Genomic DNA, 26,245 nt, shown 5'->3' on the forward strand with positions numbered 1-26,245 from the left:
AGGTACCCGTGGCAAGAAAATGTAGGGCTGCCATTACCTTCACCTTGGGTGTCAGTGCCGTAGGATACCTGTGCAGCGGTTGCAGGTGTGGTGCCAGTCTCGCCGTCAACTCCAGAATCAACCGTTGGGGGAAGCGGTAGCACCGGATACAGTAATTCTCCCGCATGGCAGCCAAGTCCGGAATTGGTCGGTGAAGAGGCGGCGCTCTGCAGTAATGTGGAAGTGACAAGGAAGAGTGAGTGCACCACAACAACAATTTATTTGTACTGAGCACATGTTAATCTGTCAATACACATATGCTACATACGGAGTCAGGTATGTGCCACATGCCCTGGACATGTATGGCTGCCAGGTGACACCCCTACCAAGACCAAGCTACACACGGAGATTGTGAACCTCCACATGCCATGGCATGGGATTAGCTGTGTCCCAGTGTAAGTGAACAGCCAGACGCAAGACAGGAGTGACATACATCCACACATCAGCAGAAGTAGGATGTTGATTGCAGAGACTGGTAGCGGTACACTAGAGCCACAGGTCACATGACATTACACTAGGACATCCCACACACCTCATACGCGAGAACACGGGTGTTCTCGCGTATGCGTACTCATGGTGGTACGGACCGTACCCACGCCTGTACGCTCACTATCACTATGAGTACGCATGCGCGAGAACACCCATAGTGGTACGGAGCGTACACACGCATGTACGGGCCATTGCTATGCATTTGGGGTGCCCTAGGGCCCTGGAACGCACCGTACCTGTGTGTGAAGCTCCAAATTACATAGGGGACACATGAGGGACAAGTATAAAGGCCAAAATGCATGCTGGTTGTCATGGAGACCAAGTTTAAAGTTTGCATTTTTTCCGGAAGGTGCACAGCAGAAGTCAGTTGGAATGAATCTACTTTGTTGCAATGTGTTTGTGGAGTTGACATCATGCTCAAGAAAAAAACACAATAAGAACCCACTGACTGCTAGGTTTGAAGGGATTGGAGGAAACATAGGATGCAAATGTGAGTGACCAATCACTCTGTACTCCTGTGCATGAAACAGGCCAGCAAGGCAGATATAAGGCAGCCAGGTCCCATGAGGGAGCACTTTCCTGCACATCTTTGTATTCCATGACCCAGCTGCTGCTACTGATTCCCTGGAACCATGTCAAGGGCTGTGGAGAGGTCACAGCCATTCACCCTGGAGGAGAACCTGGCTTTGCTGGATGTGATCCTCCCACATTACCCCCTGCTGTATGGGCGACCAGGTTATCAGGTGAGTGCAGAGTCCACTAGCACAGACTGTGTCCCTTTTTTAAGACTGTGACTTCTACCATTGTGTCCAGGTGTGACACACATGCCATGTCCTGTAGGGGGGGTGCCAGGGGGGGGAATGCCTGATGTCTCACAGCCAGAGCATGCTGTGGTGCATGTCTGCCTTCCTCACTAGCATGGTGTTTACTGTGACAATCACTGCATGGTGCATGCCACATTCTGCCTGTCTTGTCCTCCTGGGAATGTAGCCTCTACAGTCCTCATGTGATTCTGTGGTCAGCCCAGTGTGACAGGTGACTGTACCCACAGATGTGTGTTAGTTCTGTGTACCTGTGCTGAGAGTGTCCACATGATGTGTTCGTACCCTGGACATCGGTGTCTGTGTAAGTCCCCTGTCATGTGGGTGGGTGCATATGTGGAGTGTAGCACCCCAGCTGCATGAGGGATGGATATACCCTGGCCATGTGATGTGAGCAGGGAGCAGTGCTGTGTGTCTGACGTGCAGAGCCAGCCCCACACCTGTGGGCCCCCCCGTCTAGTGGCACATGTGCAGAGTGAGGTATGTCGCTGCATTTGGCAATGGCAGGTGAATGTCCTGTGCCTGTGTGTGTCTGTGTACTCTGCTGCGGTGGCGTCAGTGGCCTGTGGCATGTGACTGCTTAGAGGTGCTGCACATTATCCTGGTGTAGCTTGTGATGCACAGTGTGAGCAAGGATCATTGATTGTGTAGTTGCCCTCATTCCACCGTGTACTTTCAATGGCACATACTGCTTTTGCCCTTCCCCAGAGGATCATGTCCCTATGACAAAGGTGCAATGCGTTGGATGCATACTATGCCTTGTTGTAAACAGCAAATGTGTTCTAATATGTGTCTCTGTGACATGTGCCAGGTGTATTGATGTAGTGTCACTTGTTCATCCTCACAGGTAGGCGCCTCTGCCAAGGAGCAGATATGGCTGACCGCCGTCAGCGCCGTGAGGAGTGCGGATGGTCGGAAGCGGCGCCTGTCCCAGGTGAGGAAACGCTGGCAGGATATCCGGTGCTGGACGCGGAGGATCGCACGGGTCCTGCTGGGGGACTCACCTGAGAGCCATAAGAACCGCGGGCGCCGCCGACTGACCCACATCCACAAGCGTGTGCTGCCGGTGGTATTTTCAGACTTGGAGAGGCGCTTACAGGAGAAGCAGCAGCAGGAAGGGGGTAGGTACATGTGTGTTTGTTGTGTTTCAACAGCATTTGTAAGTGCAAAGTTGCATGGATACACTGCCAGGGTTTAAAGGTGCTGTGCAGATCCTGTTAGCCACAGTATAGCTGTGCTCTCCTGCCTCCCTTCCCCTCCTTGCAATGTGTTCCCTGGTCTGTGTGTAGTCACTCCTTCACAAGGTAATGTAGGCTGGCGCTTTCTCCACGTGAACTATGCCTGTACCATCATGTGTGGGGGTGGTGTGTAACAGGTTTGGGGACCTTGGCTGTGCCCTGTCCAGTTCAGTACATGTGGGTTCCATGTCAGTTGGCACTGATGCAGAATCCAGACATGGGAGTTAGTCTCACAAGTGTCATGCCTTACAGCGCGCATGTCCTCTGTTGTGGCCTGTGACATGATGTGCATGAGTGTGCGATACGCATAGTGCAGGGATGTTGGGGTGTGTTGCAGTCATTCCCATTCAGGACCATGGAGTTGTGTTGCCACTACTGTCCCTTGGGGCATATTTTCCTGGGTGTCATGTGTGTCATCACAAAACGTGGACACTCTCAGTGTCTACAGCATAGGTTGTGCTCTGTGCCATTGTCCCCTGGCACCATGTATATTGAGGTGAAATGTAGTACAAGTGTCCACTGTACAGCCTGACCTGATTTTCCTTGTTCATAGTCACAGTGGCCAGTGCCTGTGTGTCTAGTTACAATCCTCTGATGATGCCCATTTGTACATGATTATTTGGACAGGCGCACCTTGGGTATTTGGCGTCTAATCTTGCATTTCTGCAGCCCCTGTGTATTTCACCCAGACTAAGAGATGTAAGTGCCACCTGTGTCTCAATAAATTGTCTCATGTAGGGGGTGGTTGGTGCGGGCCAAGCCTACATGTCAAAACCAGAATTCTCCTTGCTAGGTCTGGCCAGTGTGTGATGTTTGTCTGGACATACACTGAAGGTGCAGTGAGCCAGTCATGGTGGGCATGTTTTCAGTATTACCTATGCAGCATGTACCTCAAGTTCATGGATATGGTCCCTCCTTATCCCTATTGTCGGCAACGCTGTGTGGTGCAGATGCAGTGCTGGATTGTCCCGAGGGCCTGGCTCCTATGTCAAACTCCATTTCATGTCAGTTGCTATTGTGTCATGCTCTCCATGGGTTTTCATTGGCATGGTGGGTGAACCAACTGTGTGTTGCATGCCCTACATCTGTACCTTGGTTTGTAGATGTTACTGATCTTTCTTTGCAGGCTATGCACTGTAACCTATGTAGATTGGACTCATGTGACATATGTATACAGGTGTGTGATTAATTGCTGTCTCTTCACCTTGCCAACAGCATCGTCGGGGGACACGGAGGGAGACATGAGCACAGACGGTGCGGAGGGACCGAGCACCTGTGCCAGCGTTGACATCGTGGCTGGCACATTGAGTGGTACTGAGGCGGAGGAGAGTGAGGCCAAGGACCTGTCCACTGGCACCACCGAATATGAAGCGGACGGGTCCGAGGATGATCTCTCCGAGTGGGCGGAGGCTGCACCACCAGCTGACAGCGGCACAACATCGCACCCCGCCCCCTCCATTGCCATCAGCCGCCTCCCACTTGCTCGTGTCCCTTCCCAACGTGCCCGGTCACCACATGTCTCCTTCCTGCCAGGCACCGCACCCCCTGCCCCTGTCTCCACTGCTGCCGCCAAGGCCGAGTCTGTGGACATCCAGCGGCAGTTGCAGATTGGTCAGGCTGCGATCCTTAATGTCCTCCATGGCCACAGCCAGGTCCTCAACAACATGGAGGCATACTTGGAGGGCATTCACTCATCGCAGGCTGACCAACGCAGCTTGCTGAGGTCGATAGACTCGACACTGACTGCAGCAGTGGGTCTCCTGCAGCGCTTCATCCAACCCCCTACCCCTGCCCCATCCACACTTCCCACTCCCATGCCTGTCCCACGTACACCCAGACATCAGCATGCACCCACCACGACGGACACAGGCACCACACCAGCAGGGAAGGTCACCCGCACACCTCCTGGCACGCACACACAGGGTGAAGTAGGCACACCCACTGGGTCGGGGGCAAACGTAAGACACGCAGCCAGAGTGGGAGTCCGCATTCCACCAAATCCACTCCCTCCAAATCCCCTCCCCTCAGCTCTACTGGCCACATATCACACAAAGACTCCTTCATGGCCGCTCTGTCCCTGAGCCCCACAGTGACACCACCCCGCAAGCGGTCAAGGGAGTCCCCGGTCAGGGTGGTTGATTCCCCCCCCCTGTCTACGCCCTCCCCCAGTGGCGCTGCGACCCATCCCTCTGACCCCCCCCCCTCCTTGGGGCCTGTGGTTCCTTCGGGTGCAGGGGATTCCCTGGAGGACCTTGCTAAGGTGTGCAGCGAGATCCTGGCCTCCGCCTTTGGCCCTGCCCCACCCCCTGTGGTGGAGTCCTCCATCCCTGCACCCACGACGCCTACCCTTCGCCCTCCTGTCCCTGCGGTGCCTGGTTCTTCCCCCCCACATGATGCCCTCACCCCTGTGGAAGACGACGGAATCTAACTGTGCAGGCAAGCTTGGGGACACGCATCCCACTGTGTCCCCCATCCAGCTGTGACTTCTGGACTGCCCTATGGGCTTTGTAAATATTGAACTTCCTACAAACAAGATTTATTGGATCATGCTGAATAAAGCAATTTATTTTTTTCCCTTGGAACACTACTGCTTTGCTGGTATTGCTGTTGGTGGGGCTGCTACATGGTTTTGGGTGGTGTTCATGTGTTGGGTGTGTGGGAAATGTAGTAGTGTGCTGGTCATAGGGGGGACCCTGGGATCTGTGTGCCATCACACGGTGTTAGCTAGGTTTCTCTGTTCATGTAAGTAGTTGCTGCATGGGGAAAGTGTCCAAAGGTGTATTCCTTCCTCTGTGTACCCTGACATCTTCCCTGCAGGGTGTTCCCAATATTTAGCGCTGAGCTGTGTGTACATTAGCTGGGTGTGTGACGGACTCCTTCAACTTTGCACATGCATGCTGAGCGATGTCTCCACCTGCATCATTCGTGGCATCCTTGGTAGTCATTGTACTTGTGTATGTGGACGATTGACATGACTTCATGTGGACATGTTTTCTTTTCGGCGCTATGCATGCGTATACTCCCAGCCTCGCACACATGTGGTACATGTACTGCAGGGTCTTTGTGCACCTGACTGACATTTGTGGGCATGGTATCTGTGGCTACTCCACCCTTTGCGTTCCATGGGCACTGCTGGGAGTGTTAGGCACCCACCCCTCCTGTGTCTGGGCACTGCTGGGAGTGATAGGCACCCACCCCTCCTGTGTCTGGGCACTGCTGGGAGGACTCTGCACACACCCCTCCTGTCTCTGGGCACTGCTGGGAGGACTCTGCACCCACCCCTCCTGTCTCTGGGCACTGCTGGGAGGACTCTGCACCCACCCCTCCTGTGTCTGGGCACTGCTGGGAGGACTCTGCACACACCCCTCCTGTCTCTGGGCACTGCTGGGAGGACTCTGCAACCACCCCTCCTGTGTCTGGGCACTGCTGGGAGTGATAGGCACACACCCCTCCTGTGTCTGGGCACTGCTGGGAGGACTCTGCACACACCCCTCCTGTCTCTGGGCACTGCTGGGAGCACTCTGCACCCACCCCTCCTGTCTCTGGGCACTGCTGGGAGGACTCTGCACCCACCCCTCCTGTGTCTGGGCACTGCTGGGAGTGTTAGGCACCCACCCCTCCTGTGTCTGGGCATTGCTGGGAGGACTCTGCACACACCCCTCCTGTCTCTGGGCACTGCTGGGAGCACTCTGCACACACCCCTCCTGTATCTGGGCACTGCTGGGAGGACTCTGCACACACCCCTCCTGTCTCTGGGCACTGCTGGGAGGACTCTGCACACACCCCTCCTGTCTCTGGGCACTGCTGGGAGGACTCTGCACCCACCCCTCCTGTGTCTGGGCACTGCTGGGAGGACTCTGCACACACCCCTCCTGTCTCTGGGCACTGCTGGGAGGACTCTTCACCCACCCCTCCTGTGTCTGGGCACTGCTGGGAGTGATAGGCACCCACCCCTCCTGTGTCTGGGCACTGCTGGGAGGACTCTGCACACACCCCTCCTGTCTCTGGGCACTGCTGGGAGCACTCTGCACACACCCCTCCTGTGTCTGGGCACTGCTGGGAGGACTCTGCACCCACCCCTCCTGTGTCTGGGCACTGCTGGGAGTGATAGGCACACACCCCTCCTGTGTCTGGGCACTGCTGGGAGGACTCTGCACACACCCCTCCTGTCTCTGGGCACTGCTGGGAGCACTCTGCACCCACCCCTCCTGTCTCTGGGCACTGCTGGGAGGACTCTGCACCCACCCCTCCTGTGTCTGGGCACTGCTGGGAGTGTTAGGCACCCACCCCTCCTGTGTCTGGGCACTGCTGGGAGGACTCTGCAAACACCCCTCCTGTGTCTGGGCACCGCTGGGAGCATTCTGCACACACCCCTCCTGTATCTGGGCACTGCTGGGAGGACTCTGCACACACCCCTCCTGTCTCTGGGCACTGCTGGGAGGACTCTGCACACACCCCTCCTGTCTCTGGGCACTGCTGGGAGGACTCTGCACCCGCCCCTCCTGTGTCTGGGCACTGCTGGGAGGACTCTGCACACACCCCTCCTGTCTCTGGGCACTGCTGGGAGGACTCTGCACCCACCCCTCCTGTGTCTGGGCACTGCTGGGAGTGAAAGGCACCCACCCCTCCTGTGTCTGGGCACTGCTGGGAGGACTCTGCACACAACCCTCCTGTCTCTGGGCACTCTGCACACACCCCTCCTGTCTCTGGGCACTGCTGGGAGGACTCTGCACCAACCCCTCCTGTGTCTGGGCACTGCTGGGAGTGTTAGGCACCCACCCCTCCTGTGTCTGGGCACTGCTGGGAGGACTCTGCACCCACCCCTCCTGTCTCTGGGCACTGCTGGGAGGACTCTGCACCCACCCTTCCTGTGTCTGGGCACTGCCGGAAGTGTTAGGCACCCACCCCTCCTGTGTCTGGGCACTGCTGGGAGTGTTAGGCACACACCCCTCCTGTCTCAGGGCACTGCTGGGAGGACTCTGCACCCACCCCTCCTGTCTCTGGGCACTGCTGGGAGGACTCTGCACCCACCCCTCCTGTGTCTGGGCACTGCTGGGAGTGATAGGCACACACCCCTCCTGTGTCTGGGCACTGCTTGGAGGACTCTGCACACACCCCTCCTGTCTCTGGGCACTGCTGGAGCACTCTGCACACACCCCTCCTGTCTCTGGGCACTGCTGGGAGGACTCTGCACACACCCCTCCTATTTCACAATATGTACGCTTAGAACATACACGTGTGTGGGTTCGCTCCATGCATACGAGGTGGGGGTACGTGTCGTACATACACGGTTGGGGTGGGGGTGCGCTCCATGCATACGGGGTGGGTTACGGTCCAGACGTACACTATTGGCATGGGGGGTACGCTCCATACATCTGCGGGTGAGGGTACGGGTTGTACTTACACTGTTGGGGTGGGGTACGCTCCATGCATACGCGGGTGGGGTTACGGTCCAGACGTACACTATTGGCATGGGGGGTACGCTCCATACGTCCGTGGGTGAGGGTACGGGTCGTACTTACACTGTTGGGGTGGGGGGTACGCTCCATGCATACGTGGGTGGGGTTACGGTCCGTACGTACACTGGGGGGTGGGGGGTATGCTCCATACGTACGCGGGTGGGGGTACGGGTTGTACTTACACTGTTGGGGTGGGGGTACGCGCCATGCATATGCGGGTGGGGTTACGGTCCGTACGTACACTGTTGGCATGGGGGGTACGCTCCATGCGTACACGGGTGAGGGTACGGGTCGTACTTACACTGTTGGGGTGGGGGGTACGCTCCATGCATACGCGGGTGAGGGTACGGGTCGTACTTACACTGTTGGGGTGGGGGTAGGCTCCATACGTACGCGGGGGGGGTACGGGTCGTACTTACACTGTTGGGGTGGGGGGTACGCTCCATACGTACGCGGGTGAGGGTACGGGTCGTACTTACACTGTTGGGGTGGGGGGTACACTCCATACGTACGCGGTGGGGGTACGGGTCGTACTTACACTGTTGGGGTGGGGGGTACGCTCCATGCGTACGCGGGTGAGGGTACGGGTCGTACTTACACTGTTGGGGTGGGGGGTACGCTCCATACGTACGTGGTGGGGGTACGGGTCGTACTTACACTGTTGGGGTGGGGGTACGGTCCGTACATATCCGTACCCATGCTGTGGAATGCTTGTGCGGGCCGTACCCAGGCCTTTGCCACGTGGGTACGAGCCGTCCCGCCATTGTTGGGGTGACGTAGGTGTGGGCGTGGTACGACTCGTACCCACATTCTTAAGGCGTGGGTACGGGACGTACCTGTATTGTTGTGTTGCCGGTTCGCGTCGTCAAGAACTTCCGTTGTGGCGGTCGCTGGCTTAGCTGGACACGCCCCCACCCCCTCATAGTGATCAGGGCCTGAGGGTCAGGTATGTCCAGGGCATGTGTGCTGTGTGACTTTGGTGGGGGTTTTGTGGCCTGCCCCTGGTCCTGCCACCCCCCCCTTTCCCCCCTCCCTTTGTTGTTCTGACCTTCTGCGGCGTCTGCGTCGGAACCTGTAGAGGAGGTCGACTGCTATGAGGGCCGGGATGACACGTAGGTTCGGGTCCATGTCTGTCCGTCGCGTACAGGTACTCCTTGTTCGCGTCGTCCTGTCTGTCCGTCGCGTACAGGTCCTCCTTGTTCGCGTCGTCCTGATTTCCCAGCAGTTTTTGGCAGCCGGAAAATATTCACCGTGCGGGATGACGTCGGTGCGAATCGTGATTCCTGGTTCGTGAATGGCAGGCTGCGTGCGTCCCGACGTCACGTCGGCGCTTTCCCGGATCACATTTGTACGTTTATTTTCGTCGGTCGGTGTTTTTTACGATTCGTACGGAAATGGTGTTTCCGTGCGAATCGTAATTCCATGTTTGTAAAGTTTTACAACCGGGTACGAGTCGGACGGAGAAAACACTCCGACCGACGGTTCGTACCCGGTTTTTCCAGGATTGTAATCGGCACCTGTATGTGTGTGTAAACTGTCGGGTAATTTTAAGGCGTAATTTGGATGTAGAGAAAGGTTTAGTTAATGGTGCAATGGGCAAAGTGGTGGATTTTGGGAATTATCAGAAAAAAGAAGGAATTGAATTTTTAAAAATTAAATTTGATCAGATTGATGAAGTTAAAGAAATTGGTCGTTGTTCAGTTCGTTTTTTGCTTGTTAAAGATTTATATGTCCGTAGGAAACAATTTCCATTTTCTCTGGCATATGCAGTGACTATTCATAAATCTCAAGGATTAAGTGTAGATAGTGCATTGGTGAACATTGGATCTACTGTATTTAAAGAGGGTATGGCATATGTTGCTTTGTCGCGAGTCAGAATATTATCTGGTTTGTTTTTGATTGATTTTGATGAGACAAAGGTTACTGCAGATGCAAACTGTGTAAAAGAGTATAATAGGTTAAGAAGGGTGTATGCTCCAAATTTAGGTCAATATCCTGTACTTGAAAAGCGTGTGGTTGGTCGAAAAAGAAGGTTAGAGAAGATCTGTTCTGAAGGTATCAAGAAAAGAAAAGAACAAGATAATGTTGTGATTGCAGGTAAAAAGAAATTGGACACTGTTGAAGAGATTGTTGGTTATCATTTTGAAAATAGTTCTGGTGTCAACTGCTATGCTAATGTAGTGGTCAATGTTGTTTTTTATCTGGAAGATTTGCAAGAGCAAATTATGGAGAATCGGCAAAAAAGATTTTGTTCTCTGTTGCATTCTGTTTATGAAAAATTGACAACAGATAGAAGTAAAATACAATCTGTTTCAGATGTTCGTAGTCTTTTGAATGTGTGTTCTCAGGAATTTTTAATGTATATGCTTACAATTTTTGAAAATGAAGGTATAGAAATAGAAAATATTTTTGGCCTTTCTTACAAATGGGAACATTATCGTGAAAATTGCATGTATACATGTAGCACCAATGTAGACACTGAGAGATTTCTGTATTTAACATTACCAGACTGTAAATTAGTGGCTTTCAATAAATTAGTGAAAGGTGCAATTCAAAACATGGAGTGTAGCCAATGTAAAGCAGAAATGTTATCCACATTATTGTTAACAAAATATGGAAAATACATAATTTTAATGATGCAACGTTGTACAGCTGATGGAAGAAAATTGGATACTTTAATAAAACAATTTGTAGCAGCACAAATATCAATATCAGGAAGGACTTTTGTAACAATTGCAATAATTTTCCATGATGGTCCTTCCACCACATCTGGACATTACACTGCCTATCTAAAATGTGACTAAGGCTGGACACTTTGTAATGATGCCCAGTTGGTTTTCAAACAACGTTTGCCTAGGGAATTACAAAATTCTTACCTAATATTTTTGAAGCCAAAGTTTTAGGAAGCTAATTCACTCTCTGAGGAATTTATTATTATAATTTAATAGAACTACCATTGGACAGTTTACATAAAGAAGAAGTGCAAAAATGACATTTGGCCTCAAGGAGAGGTATATTTTTGAATTATGGACTTTTTGGTGGTCATTTATTCAGTGATTATTTTAATGTGGCAACATTTACAGTTTTTATAAGTTAAAGTTATAAAATTTTGTAATCTGTAAGCATTTCATATATGTATGATTTGTATTTTCTGGTATTTTTCTGAGAATAGTATGTTGTTTTTTTTTAACAATCTTTCTGATTGGTTTTTTTTTTGCCCGCTGTTAAGTGATGAGTACCATTGAAATCACTATTTCGAGTGAAATTCAATCTATTCTGAGAACAGCAAAAAAGGCAAACAAATTACTTTGTGGAAATTATGTTGTGTTGTAAAAAATGTATTATTATGGTGCCGATTCCGATTCTGTAAAACCCGGGTACAAATGGTCGTAAGGAGCGTTTTCACCGTCCGACTCGTACCCGGGAAAAACACCTTACAAACTCGCAAGTACGATTCGCACAGAAATACCATTTCCGTACGAGTCGTACAAAAGACCGACCGGCAAAAAAATACATACAAATCTGAATCTGGACAGCGCGTACGCGACGTCCGGACGGAGTCAGGCAGCGTTTTACGGACCAGAAAGTATCGAATCCGCACGTAGCATTTTTTACGGGAGCCAAAAACTGCCGGGAAATTGAGGACGACGCGAAGAAGGAGCACCGGTACGTGACGGACAGCGATGTACCCCAACCTACTCGTCATCCCGGCCCTCATAGCCTACGACCTCGTGTTCAGAACCGCCGCAGATGCCGCAGAAGGTCAGAACAACCCCCAGGGGCAAAGGGGGGGGGGCAAGGGGCAGGAAACATAACCCACACCCCACAAAAACCAAATGTATCCTGCACATTAATTACTTCCATGGTCTGGTCACTTCGGGGGGCGTGTCCACCAATCCCACGTCCCGCCACAACGGAAGTGGACGTGGACGCGTACCCATCACCACCACAATGGTGGTACGGGACGTACCCACGCCCCTCAGAGCGTGGGTACGGTCTGTACCACCATTGCAGTGGTGATATAGGGGTACGCGTGTACGGACCCTACCCACGCCCCCAGAGCGTGGGTAGGGTCCGTACACGCGTACCCCTACATCACCACTACAATGGTGGTACGGACTGTACCCACGCCCCCCAGAGCGTGGGTACAGTCTGTACACGCGTACCCCTACATCACCACTACAATGGTGGTACGGACCTTACCCACGCCCCCCAGAGCGTGGGTATGGGCCGTACCATGCATACCCCTATGTCACCGCCACAATGGTGGTACGGCCTGTACCCACGTCCCCCGGAGCGTGGGTACAGGCCGTACCACGCGTACCCCTCCGTCACCGCCACAATGATGGTATGGCCCGTACCCACGCTCTGTGGGGCGTGGGTACGGGCCGTACCACGCGTACCCCTACGTCACTGCCACTATGGTGGTACAGCCCGTACCCACGCCCCCAGAGCATGGGTACGGGCCGTACCACGCGTACCCCTACAGCACTGCCACAATGGTGGTACGGCCCATACCCACGCCCTCAGAGCATGGGTACGTGCCATACCACGCGTACCCCTACGGCACCGCCACAATGGTGGTACGGCCATGCAGTGGACACAGACATGGGGGTGGGTGCAGAGGAATACCAACAGTGGACAGGGACATGTGAGGGGTGGGTGCCCATCACTCCCAGCAGTGGATAGAGACATGGGAGTGGGTGCAGAGGACTCCCAGCAGTGGACAGAGACATGGGGGTGGGTGCAGAGGAATACCAGCAGTGGACAGGGACATGTGAGGGGTGGGTGCCCATCACTCCCAGCAGTGGACAGAGACATGGGGGTGGGTGCAGAGGACTCCCAGCAGTGGACAGAGACATGGGGGTGGGTGCAGAGGACTCCCAGCAGTGGACAGACATATATGAGTGGGTGCAGAGGACTCCCAGCAGTGGACAGAGACATGGGGGGGTGTACATCATTATCAGATGACCACAACTCCTTGGGTGTATGTACGCATCCCTAACTTTGGACAATGATGATAGTGCCATAACAACACATCACTGACAGCAGTGTCCCACTCCCACGAGGATGGATGTCTTTCCCCCACTGCATGACACACCACATGTGGGTGTGAGGACAAATAACACATGCATACCCACCCCTGGCAGGTGCAGCACAATACACACACTGAGATCATGCCACAAGACTGTATAGTCATGTCACTGCCTAATAAACTAAGAGAGCCAAAGAGAACACACACTGTCACGCACATCCCAGGACTGATAGGAATTTTCAGGTGCTGGGCCAGCCACCAAGATATTGTCTGTCATGGAAGGAATAGGGTGGAGTTCCCACAGATACAATGGCCACAATTGTGAGTCAGGTGTTCAAATACCCAGCAGAACAAGTACCATATGTGTGCTAGGCTGGGATTACACACATGCATTGTGCGGAAAAGGGACAATTTCTCCATGAAGGCATGGCAAAATACTCTATACACAAGTACAGTGAGTACCAAGGATGGCACAGACAATGCAGCCGGAGACATTGCTGAGCAGGCATGGCCAGAGTTGAAGGGATCCATCACCAACAAAGGAAATGTAGACACAGGGCAACACAACAATTGTGCAACCCTCTGCAGGGGCAATGTCAGGTGCCACAGAGGAAGGAACACTCCTAGGGACAATGTCTCCAAACACATAGAGCAGACACGACCAAAGATTCTTTGCAGAGACCTTGTGAGGGCATGCAGATACCAGGTTCCACCCCATGAGATGCAGACTACAACATTTCCATGAAACATAACATATTCCCACAACCCCAACTCCTGGAGCCTCAGCATCAACATCAATACATGAAATGCAAGACTTTTCAAAACGGAAAACAAAATGCTTTATTCAGCATGAAAAAATAAGATGTAGTAAAGAACACTATGTACAAAGGCCAATGGCCAGTCCAGATATGAAGTCCTTGGGGGGGACACATGGCCACGCGTCTCCCCTAGCTTGCCTGCACATACTAAACCTCTGGTTCAGCGACTGAGGGGGGGCATCATGTGGGGAAGGACCAGGCACCGCAGGGACAGGAGGGGGAAGGGTAGGTGTAATGGGTGCAGGGACGGATGACTCCACAACAGGGGGTGGGGCAGCGCCAAAGGTGGAGGCGAGCTCGGCGCTGCACACTTCTGCCAGATCTTCAAGCGTCTCCCCTGCACCCGGAGAAACAACAGGCCCCAAGGAGGGGGGGGGTCAGAGGGATGGCCTGCAGCGCTACTGGGGGAGGTGGTGGACAGGCTGGGGGACTTAACTCCCCTACCCGTGGAGTGCCTTGACCGTTTGCGGCCAGGTGAACTAGTGGGGCTGAGGCCCAGCCCAGCGAAGTAGGCCTCCTTCTCCGATTCTGGGGCAGGGGAGCCAAGGGTAGTGACATCGGAGGGACTGGGGAGTGAGTCATGTGGACGAGGACTGTGGCTGCGTGCCTGCCTGTGTGCCCCAGACCCAGTGGGTGTGCCTGCTTCCCCCTGAGTGTGCGTGTCAGGAGGTGTGCGCTTGCCCTTACGTGGTGGTGTGCTGCTTGTGTCTGGTGAGGTGCGTGTGTGTGGATGTCATGGTGTGCTTGGGACAGGCATGGGTGTGGGACTTGTGGATGGTGCAGGGGTGGGGGGGACGCAGCGCTGCAGGTGACTCACTACTGCCGTCAGTGACGAGTCCAGGGACCTCAGCAACATGCGTTGGTCAGACATTGCTGATGACATGCCCTCCATGTAAGACACCATCTGGGTCAGCAGTCTGGTGTGGCCATGGAGGACAGTCAGGATCGATGTCTGCCCAACCTGCAACTGCCGCTGAATGTCCACAGACTCGGCAGTGAGGGCAGCAGGGGGGACAGGGGCAGGGGGTGCGGTGCCTGGCACGAAGGAGACATGTGGTCGCCTAGCACGGACAGAAGGGACCCGAGCAAGTGGGAGGGCGGTGATGGGAATGGAGGGGGCGGTGCCGGATGGAGTGCAGCTGCCAGCTGTTGGAGCAGCTTCCGCCCCCTCAGGGAGTTCAGCCTCGGACCCGTCAGCCTTGAAGTCAGTGTTGGTACTGGGCAGGTCCTCCGCTTCACTCCCCTCGCCCTCCTTGCCACTAGATTCCACCGACTCCTCAGCAGTGGTGGCACCAGTGCTCGATCCCTCCTCCACGTCCGTGCCGGTGTCTCCCTCGGTGTCCTCCAATGATGCTGTGGGCAAGGTGAAGAGACATGAAAAAATCAGTCACCTGTATACATCTGACACATGAGTCCAAACAAAATAGGCAACAGTGCATAACAGGAAAGGCATCATGAGTAACATCTAGAATGCTCCCCACATATGTAAGCCCTGCACTCCCCAGTTGGTTGACCCACCATGCCACTGGAAAAAATTAAAATTAGGACACAACAGCAAATAACTTGAAATCCCAAGATCCTGAGAAGCTAGTGTCTGGGATCAGTTGCGCACAGCAAGACTATGAAGGCATGCCACCTCTTCTTCACTGTGAACCCAACAGTAATGTCGCACCCAAGGCCAAATACCACGTGCCAATGCAGAAGGTGTCCCCGCACTCAGAGACCTGTGAGTACTTAGGAAACCCCAAAGAAATACATTGTGATTCCTGGAGAATCACAACCCTTTACACAATGGACATGTCTAGAATGTGTGAATGTGCCACTTTGTGAACAGAACACACATGTGTCTGTATAACAGAAGTCACACAAGGAGGTGCACATCAAACTACATGTACACAGTCATTGTCCGAGCTGCCAGACTCATTCAAATAAGCCCCTGTTAGGCAGAAATGGGGTATCAGTAAGTACATATACATGGCACCACGGTGGTCTGGATGACTTGACACTCGTAAGTTGGTATCGGAAACAACCAAGGACTAACCCAAATGCAACCACACTGTGGGAACATGTATATGTATGAACTCTAAACAATTTTTGTTCAAACTGTGTCTGACTTTAAAATGTGCCAGCGGGTCCCAGGAAAGTGTAAAGGTGGTGTCTTGTGCCCTTCCTTGGGAGACATCTGTCATGCAGGCACATTATTGTCCTTCACAACAAAACAACAAGGTCAAGCATATGAAACATTGAGACATGTTGACAGGTGTAGTGATTGCCAAGGGACAAATAATTTGTCACATGGCTATCCGTCACCTGATTACACAGTTGGCTACACATATGACCTACTGACTGTCATCTGGAGTGGCACACATGTCCACACCCAGGACAATGAATAAACTAATGGGCCTGCAATTGTTGTGTAAAAAAGCCTAGCTGTTCTGTGGGGACACCCTCATGGCAAGCCAGAATGTACCCACAGATGTCAGCACACAAAGTCACAACTGTGTAGCATCTGAACCACACACAAGTGCAAACAATGTACAAGCAGGATACATGATTGTCAAAAACTGACACAGGCTACGAAGCACAAACATTAAGCACTGGCCAACATCACAGGGGCACTGCACGGTGACTTTCTGTACTGCGAATTATCACACACAAGTCAGAACTGGCAATGAAAAATCAGGGTTGAACATGTACGCCCCTCCCGCACACACCCACCCATACCTGAGTCAATGTGACTGATACTGATCAAGAAGTGACACCTCTTATTCATGGTTACAATAACTGTGCTTGAAAACTCGCTTCATTAACACAACATCACCTTGTAGGGCTGGCAAAACATATTTGTCACAAACAACCATCAACAGATTGTTGTGAATAGCCACACAGGCACTGCCCAGTGTGAGTATGCACAAGCAAACTGGTGTATCCCTGTCCAGTGGACACATTTAGCACACATGTGAAAAATACAACCTAGGCCAGGGAAGAATGCCACAGAGGCAGGGCCCTGCTGAACCCACAGTGAATGTGCACAGTGTTGGATGACACACATGATTAGGAGGGCAGGCTGTGTCAGGGGACTGTAGTGGGCACACTGCTCCATGGTCCTGGAATGAGCTGACTGTAACAGGAGCAACCGTCCCGGCACTATGCATATCTCCCACTCATGCACATCATGTCTGAGGCCACAACATTGGTAATGCATGCTGCAAGTCTGTTCTTTTGAAACCTCACACTCCTATGTTGAGACTCAGCATCAGTGCCAACAATTATGCACCCCCAAATGACTGAACAGGACAGGGCACAGGCAGACCACCCCCACACATGTTGCTGAAAGCAGTGTGCACCTTGATTAACTGGCAGCCTAGATGAGCATGTGCAATAGTGATAACACAGAGACCAGGTAACACATGTCAAGGAGGGGAAGGGAGGAAGAACAGCACAGGTTGACTTGGGGGAACAGGATATGCACTGCACATATATACCCTGGCAGTGTCTCCAGGCGACTGAGCAGCAACAAAAGCTGGCGACACACAACAAACACACATGTACCTACCCCCTTCCTGCTGCTGTAACTCCTGTATCCGCCTATCCAGGTCAGGGAAGACCACCGCCAGGACACGCTTCATTTGGTGGGTCAGGCGCCGGCGCCTGCCATGCTTGCGGGAAGCCTCCTCCTTCAGCATGACCCGGGCGATCCTCCGGGTCCAGCACCGGATGTCCTGCCATCTCTTCCTCACTTGTGGCAGGCGCCGACTGCGACCCTCCACCGATTGAACGGCCTTGACGGCCTCCTTCCAGATCTTCTCCTTATGGTAGGTGGTTACCTGTGAGGATGACAAAGTGGGACAACATCACTACACCTGCACCATGTCACAGAGACACACATTTTAACATCTTTGATTTGTTGAACAGGGCATAGTATGCTGGCAAGTAATAGCACCTTAGTCATAGGGACATTTGCCACTGTGGATACACCAATGCACTACATGGCATAGTAAGTACACAGGTGGCATGAGGGGTGCGAACCAATCCCTGATCATGGCACACACTGTGCATCCCAAGCAACACAAGGCTGATGGCCAGCACCGCAAAGCAGTCACATGCCCCAGGCCACTGACGAAACCGCAGCAGAGTACACAGACACACACAGGCACAGATCAATCACCTGCCATTGTCAACAGCGGATACAAAGCTCACTCGGCATATGTGCCACTTGCCAGGGGGGTGTCACAGGTGTGGGGCTAGTTCAGCAAGTCAGACACACAGCACGTCTTCCTTCTCACATCAGATGGGTCGAGCAGTTGCCTCCTCCATGCAGCTGTGGTGCAACACTCCACATAGTCACTCACCCACATGACAAGGAACATTCACACACATCAATGTCCAGGGGGCGTACACATCATTTGGACACTCACCACTCTCACCACAGCTCCACTCAACTCACACACATCTGTGGGTGCAGTCACCTGTCACACCGGGGTGACCACGGAATCACCGCAGGACAATAGAACAAGAATGCCCAAGAGGATTAGCCAGGCTGAATGTGCCATGCACTATGCAGTGAATGTCACAGTAAGCACAATGCAAGTGAGGAGTGCACACATGAACTACATCAAGCCCTGCATGAGAGACATAAGCCATCCACCCCCCCCCCCCCTGGGACCCACTCTAAACAAAATTGCATGTCTGTCACACCTGGACACAATGCCAGAAGTGACAGACACAAAAAAGGTGCACAGGCAAAGGTAGTGGAGTCAGCACTCACCTGCTCCCCTGGTCGACCATACAGCATGGGGTACCGTGGGAGGATCACATCCAGCAGGGCCTCGTTCTCCTCCTGGGTGAAAGGCTGGGCCCTCTCCACAGTCCTTGACATGGTGCCAGAGGGAGACAATACAGCAGCAGTGGTATCGACTGACATGTTGTGCAGGCAAGTGCCCTCTCATGGGTTCTGGCTGCCTTATATCTGCATTGCTGGCCTATTTCATTTACAGGAGTACAGAGTGATTGGTCAGACTCATTTGCATCCTACGTTTCCTCCAATCCCTTTAAACATACACCAGTGACAGCCTTAGCATCTTTCGAATTTGCAGCATCATGTCAAGTCAACAACCACTTTGCAACAATGTATAATGTGGCCAACTGCTTTTTCCACACCACATGATGTAAAGTTTTGAACTTGAAACTCAGTATCCATGACAACCAGCATGCATTTAGGCCCTAATACTTGTCCCTCATGTGTCCCCATTGTAATTCTTAAATCCCCACACAGGTACGGCGCGTTTCACACGTACCCCTAGGGCACCATCACTACAGTGATACGGGCCGTACTCACGTGTGTACGTGCGTACACGCGTGAGTACGTGCCGTATCACTAGGGCCTACGGTACCTCAACTATAGTGATGGGCACGTACTCACGCGTGTACGTTCCGTACAGGCGTGAGTACGTGCCTATAACTATAGTTGTGTCGCTGTAGGTCCGAGTGATACGGCATGTACTCACGCGTGTACGGGCCGTACACGCGTGAGTACGTGCCTATCACTATAGTTGTGTTACTGTAGGTCCGAGTGATACGGCACGTACTCACGCGTGTACGGCCCGTACACGCGTGAGTACGTGCTGTATCACTAGAGCCTACGGTACCCCAACTATAGTGATAGGCACGTACTCACGCGTGTACGGCACGTACTCACGCGTGAGTACGTGCCGTATCACTCGGACCTACAGTAACACAACTATAGTAATAGGCACGTACTCACGCCTGTACGGAACGTACACGCGTGAGTACGTGCCCATCACTATAGTTGAGGTACCGTAGGCCCTAGTGATACGGCACGTACTCACGCGTGTACGCGCGTACACACGTGAGTACGGCCCGTATCACTGTAGTGATGGTGCCCTAGGGGTACGTGTGAAACGCGCCGTACCTGTGTGGGGATTTAAGAATTAAAGATGTGTGATGAGCTGTTTACACATGTCATGTGTGATGGGGCACTACGTGGCACACTTCCCCTTCACACTTTGCACATGTGTGCATGTAGGACACACGTGTCAAGCACTGCATCACTGGTATGGCACAGTCACCAACACCCGCAACTGTCCCCTGATGCCAGGTACACGGATAATTACACCTGACATGTGACTACCAGCGTGCCACGATGTGACTATGTCATGTGTGTGTCATGTGTTCCCATGAGCTTGCCGTTGGTGTTCCGTCAACTCCATCTGCTGTTGCAGCATCCAACATGTGTCTGTGTGCATATGTGCATGACACACATATACGCACACCATGCCACATGTGGACTCACACGTTACATGTGTCATGATGGTTCGAAGATGACTTCCTGACATGAGGCAATATCTGCGTTGTTTCAATGTCTGTGTCATCAGTTTTTGACATGTAGCCCTTCATGGAAATGTGTGTTATCTGTCCTTTTTCAGATGACATGTGACCTGTGCGTCTAGACTCCCGCCAGCTGTCTGTATGAGATTACATCCTTCAAATGCTGATATGTGGATGTCTGTCACTCATGTAATATGTCTGGCTGGTCACTTACACTGGCCCACAGCTATTTTAATGGCATGACACGTCAACATTGCCATGCAACTATTGTGGCTGGCTCTTCGTGCGAGTATCACCTGGCTGGCTTACGTGTCCTGGATGTATTGCACAGACCAGACTCTGTATTAAGCAGATGTGTATTAGCTGTTGAACATGTGCTCACCTCAGTGACATTGCTGTGGTAATGTACTCACTCTTCGTTATTCCTTCCAAATCTCTGCAGGGCACTGCCTCTCCCCAGACGAATGCCAGACCTGGATGCCATGCGTGAACATGACTGCATACGTAGATACCGCTTCTCGCAAGAGTTGATAGAGGACTTGACCCGCCGGCTTGAACCACACCTCCAACCACAACACAGGTATCCTACAGCTCTGACCCCAAGATGAAGGTGATGGCAGCCCTACATTTTTTTGCCACCGGTACGTTTCAATTGACCATAGCTGATGTCGGTGGCATGTCCCAGACAATGTTCAGCCGTGTCCTGCATGATGTTTTAGAAGCCATGTTGGAGCACCTGGATGAATTCATCCATTTTCCCACTCATGAGCAGTTGACAGGTATCAAGGGGGAGTTCTTTGCCCTGGGAGGGATGCCTCACGTAATTGGGGCCATTGATGGGACACATGTGGCTTTGGTACCACCACAGGCACATGAGGTGGCCTTTCGGAACCACAAACATTATCACTCTATCAATGCCCTTGTGGTGTGTCTTGCTAACATGCTGATTTCCAATGTCTGTGCCCGTTTTCCAGGGTCCGCACACGATGTCTCCATCATGAGGCGTAGAGGGTGCTAGAAATGATGCTGCAGCTGCACGCGGAACGAGCATGTCTTGTTGGTGGGTATACTCTGTTAGTCCTGTGTTTCGCGCTATCTTTGTATCTTACGGCATCTCCTGACCCACTTCTTCACATGATGTTTCCATGTAGGGGACTCTGGCTATCCCAACATGCCATGGCTGATGACGCCTCTCCGCAACCCCAGAACAGCCGCAGAACACCGGTACAACAACACCCATGGGCAGACGAGGCACGTGATTGAGAGGACGTTTGGACTCCTGAAGAGCAGATTCCAGTGCCTCCACAAGACCGGCGGCGCCCTCCCATATGCCCCGGTGAAGGTCTGCAAAATCTTCATTGTGTGCTGCATGCTGCACAACATGGCAGTGGAGAAGGCCTTGCTACTCATCCTTGATCCGGATGAGCAGGATCATCCACCCGTGGAGGATGAAGGGCTTAAGCACGGGGCAAGTGAGGATGAGGATGAGGATGAGGACATCCGGAGTCAGCTTATCCGCAACTTCTTCTCATAATGGTGAGTCCCTGTGTCTGTGTGTGCACGCTTTGAGCCTTGTGTGGCATGTGTTGCAATGTGTGTGTCCAGCTGACTGTGTGCTAAGTGACTTGGAGGTGTGTTCTGATGTGTCATTCAAGTGATGATGTCATTCCACACATTTTAGCTGGGACACTAAATTTTTTAAGAGCATGGTGACAACATCATTCCTGTAGAGTACATGTACATGTCTGCGGATTACTAGCTCTTCGCTGACTTGTTGTGTGTCTGTCCTCCCCAGATTCTTGCGGCTGTCGTCTGCTCATGTCATCATTGCCCTCCTGCTATTCCTCATGAGTATTGCAACGTGTGCTGGATCAGAGTTACATGCACAGACATGGTGAAAAGTCATTTTGGGTAAGGAGTGCAGCAAGGCATTTTGTGGGTGGTACGTGTTTGTGATATGTGGGGACTGCTCCTATGCATGTTGTGTTACCATGCATACATGTCGACTCACCATGGGGCACATGACATGTTGCATGGCTCCCATGAATTGATAGTCACCCTTCCTGACAGTCATCTGCAATGGTTTGTGGATTCTGATGAAGGCATCAATGTGTGTATCACGTCCCTAAGGAACATACGGGATGCTAATGGTGGACATAGTGTGGGACATCCCCATATGAGGCTCAATGGGGAATTGCAGACTCTCCGTGTGCAGCAAGGGGTGTTAGGCTCAACCCCTTCGCTTGTGGGCCAGCTCAGTAGGATTTATCACATCTGTGTGTTGAAGGGGGTGTCCAGTGTAGGTCACACATGGTCAGCCAAATGACCTGTGAGTCTGTTCCAATTGATGCATTTCCCTTAGTGTGAGGCTGAGTAATAAAGGTGTTCGTCACACTCCAAGGTGCCTCATCTCTGTCAATGCAGGTCTCTTGCCACTTTGCATGCGGCATATCTGGCATAGTTGTGGAAGATTATGCATAGGAGTCCATGTGTAGTTAGCAACATGCATGCAGTTGCTCATGGATTAGGCTCCCTATTGGGCATGAAGTACATGGTTGTGTATGTTTTTTAGGATGTTGGTCCACACAATGGGCCATCAACCCCTGCTGAGGGTGTGTCTCCTGTGCGCAGGTCGGCCTTCAGTTTCCTGATCCGGTGTCATGCTTCTTTGGTGATTGTGCATGCATTGTCTCTGGGTGTGCCATGTGACACTGGACACTCCTTACTTTACACACGCACCTGTTGCAGTTGTCCTTCTGACATCCTAGTCTTTGTGTGCAAATTCTGGCATTTGGCAAGGAGATGCCGCCTGCTGCTGCGGCCCCTGCAGCAAGGGCCCACAGAGTATCCAGATTTGGCAACACACACGCCTCCAAGATGCTCCTCACTTCCTCCCTCCACCCATTCATTTGGCTGTCCTCAGCTTGTCTATGCCACTGTTGCCGCCACGCGGTGCCAAAGGCTGGACCATCAGCACATGCAAGGTGCACATTGCACCACCATCCTGTCCTTGCATAACCCACATCACACTACAGTCTGATGTAGCAGCCACACTCCGAGCTATGTCCATCCGCACATCTAACGCCTGCTGTCAGACATACCCTGGGCACACACACGACACCTTTGCATGCTGAGTGTGCAACTCCAACTGCCTACACTGAGCTGCCCCGCCTTCCAGGCCCTGTCACACCAACCAGGTCACGTCCATAATACTCCCCACCGGCTCTGTAGCCCAGCAAGGGCATGGGAGTGGGACTCAAGGCTTCAGCATGTAGTATGGTGTCATCGTCTGGGACATGGCACATGTATCATCTCTCAGCATGTCAATTTACAGAGTGTCCAGGACCCCCCTCTCCACCATCACATGCACAGCACCTCATCATCAGCTCGTATGCCATTGACAGCCAGGTGCTCCTCACCCTCAACAAAGACACAGACATTGGCAGTTCCATCATTCAAGTAAGCATGAGATCCATTGATGAATGGCTGCACACGAGCAACCTGAGGCTGGACTGAGGTGATCATCTGAGGATTGTCCCCTTCCAGCTGGGTCAAGTGCTTGTGTCCCACCCGCAAGAGCCCTGCACAAGCACCCAGTGGCCACACACACAAGATGGTGTGCATCATGTTTGGCTCGCTCTCATTTGCCATGCTAGTCCACAGCATCTGTACCTCATGCTGCAACGCCCTCTGCATTATGCACATGATCCACAGATAGATCCACTCCAAGAAAAGACAGACCATCCCCCAGGTCCATGACAACATCCGTGTAAAATACTGCCCTGCCCTCTACGGAGCAAGTACATCCAAACTCCCAGGGAACTTGTCCACATCCAGGGTGCATCTGCACACCTCAGCTTCAACACCCTGCGCCCCAGCCACCTCACCGTCCACCATAGATAGCTGCAATGGATCACTGTCTGCTTCAGGATGACCTCCACACTCCCCACCCACACTCAGGAGGCAGTCCACAACCCCGACCCCAAACCAACCTTGTACGTCTGTCATCCTAGATCCCGTTGGGCCATCTCCGTGCATCCAACCTTGCCCTGGCCACCGTTCTTCACATCCACCGTACTCCAGCATACAGGACATTGTTCTCCCACCTGGCCACACATACCTGGGACTCCCTCCGCGGGAACCTCCACATGAGCCATGACCTCTACGCCTTGATGATAATCTCCCAAATAGGCCTGTCCGCACAGTTTAGCAAGCCCCCCCTCAGCAGCCAGAGGCCATCACAGGTGAGTGTTGTGCTCCATGCCTACATTGAATGATACCTTGTGACCCATGTGCGTCTGTACCAGACTCTGATCCCAGGGTATGGATGGCTGGAGTTAGTTCAACACTCAGGCATAGTTTGACATTTCCACACACATATGTTGTTGAATAATGCAAAATGACAGGAACGTCTCATGAACAAAGTAATATATTTATTTGCGGTGGGGTACGTGTTTGGGTAGATGAAATTAGGTGCTCTACCGGGGGAATAGAATCCAAAGTTCACAGGGGGAGATGGTATCCTTGGCATTGGAAGTCATCAGAGTCCAGGGCACAGTATTGGTCATCATTGGTCAGACTGTGACCAGCAAGTCCATGTGGCAGAGAATGTCATTGGATGAGGTGCTGCTGTTGCGCCAGAGGACCAGGTGCCAGGCCAGGTGACCTGGGAGATGTGGATGGTCCGCTGACTCTCACGGTCTTTTCCGTGGACGACCCACCTTCCTCCGGGGACCCTCAGATGCAGGCCTTGACGATGTTTGGGACGCTCCGTCAGACGAATCCTCCTCCTCCTCCTCCCTCCCTGTGTCTGGTGCTGGTCTACGCCTGGTGGCACAGGGAGGGTTGCCCATGCTTTGGGCGATCTGACGGAGTGATTGGCTCATGTCCCTGTGCACCGCCAGGAGCTCAGCCAGTCTTGCCTCCATCCATCCTTGGTGTTGTTGATGACTGGCATGATGCTCGACCTGCAGGTTCTTTATCTCATCGAGGGTCCCCTGCATCTCTGAGAGTCTCGACACGACCTGGTTGAGGCCTCTGGTGTCACGCCGGTATGTGTCCAGGATGTTGCATATGTGTGACATACCGGTGTCCTGAGCTGGCTGGTCAGGTTCGCGCCTCCGCCTGCCTCCACTCCCACCACCCCTGCCCACTTGAGCCTGGCCTGCCCTTGTGGGCACATTGGGTCTACAGGACCCCTGAGGGATGGCATTTGCAGGGTTGCCTGCCTCCTCCTGGGTGCCCAGAGAACCTTGTCCCTCCTGGTCAGACTGGCTCTGTTGTTCAGTGCGAGCAGGGCTCCTGGGTGTGTCCTGGGATGTGGCAGGAATGAGGGGGTGGTTGGCACAGATGTACCTGACACAGGTGCTGCAGGGGCTTGGGCACCAGAGGGTCCAGGTTGGTCGGGGTCATCCACGGAGTGGTGAGAGTCGTCGCTGCCGGTGGGATCATCTTCACACGGAGCCTGGGACTGTGATTCTTCCCCCCCAGTGTTGGGGGGAGATCGACGACATTGCCCTGTGTGTGAGAGAGAGACAATGTTAATGGTGTTTCATGCGACATCTATGTTTCATACATATTCAAGTTGACACAGTTCCTCCAGGTAGATGGATGTGCCTAGCATTCCTCTCAATGTCCACTTGATGGGTATGTTGCGGGGGACAGATTGAGATGCTCGCCTGAGTGTTTGACCTGTAGATTGTTGGCTATGATGCTTATTTGGCTATGGATTGGTCTTGTTGTGTCACATGTCCATTGTGGGAGTGTGTAAATCCGTTGCCTGCCCCGGGGGTGTGTGCTTGTGTTAGGGGGGGGGGTGTGACCGGGCATGCTGTTGTGTGTAGTGTGAGTTGTCGTTGGGTCTCCTAGGTGATGTGTCTGTCCCCTCATGGTGCATGCTGGCATGACAGTGAGTGTGAGTTCCTGTGCTCGATACCTGTGCTTGTGGAGTTGGTGTTTGAGTGTACAGTGGTCCCAGGAGGGCCTTGTGCTGCATACA

The sequence above is a fragment of the Triturus cristatus genome, chromosome 1_1 (assembly GCF_964204655.1).
Source record: "Triturus cristatus chromosome 1_1, aTriCri1.1, whole genome shotgun sequence".
Classification (NCBI taxonomy): Eukaryota; Metazoa; Chordata; class Amphibia; order Caudata; family Salamandridae; genus Triturus; species Triturus cristatus.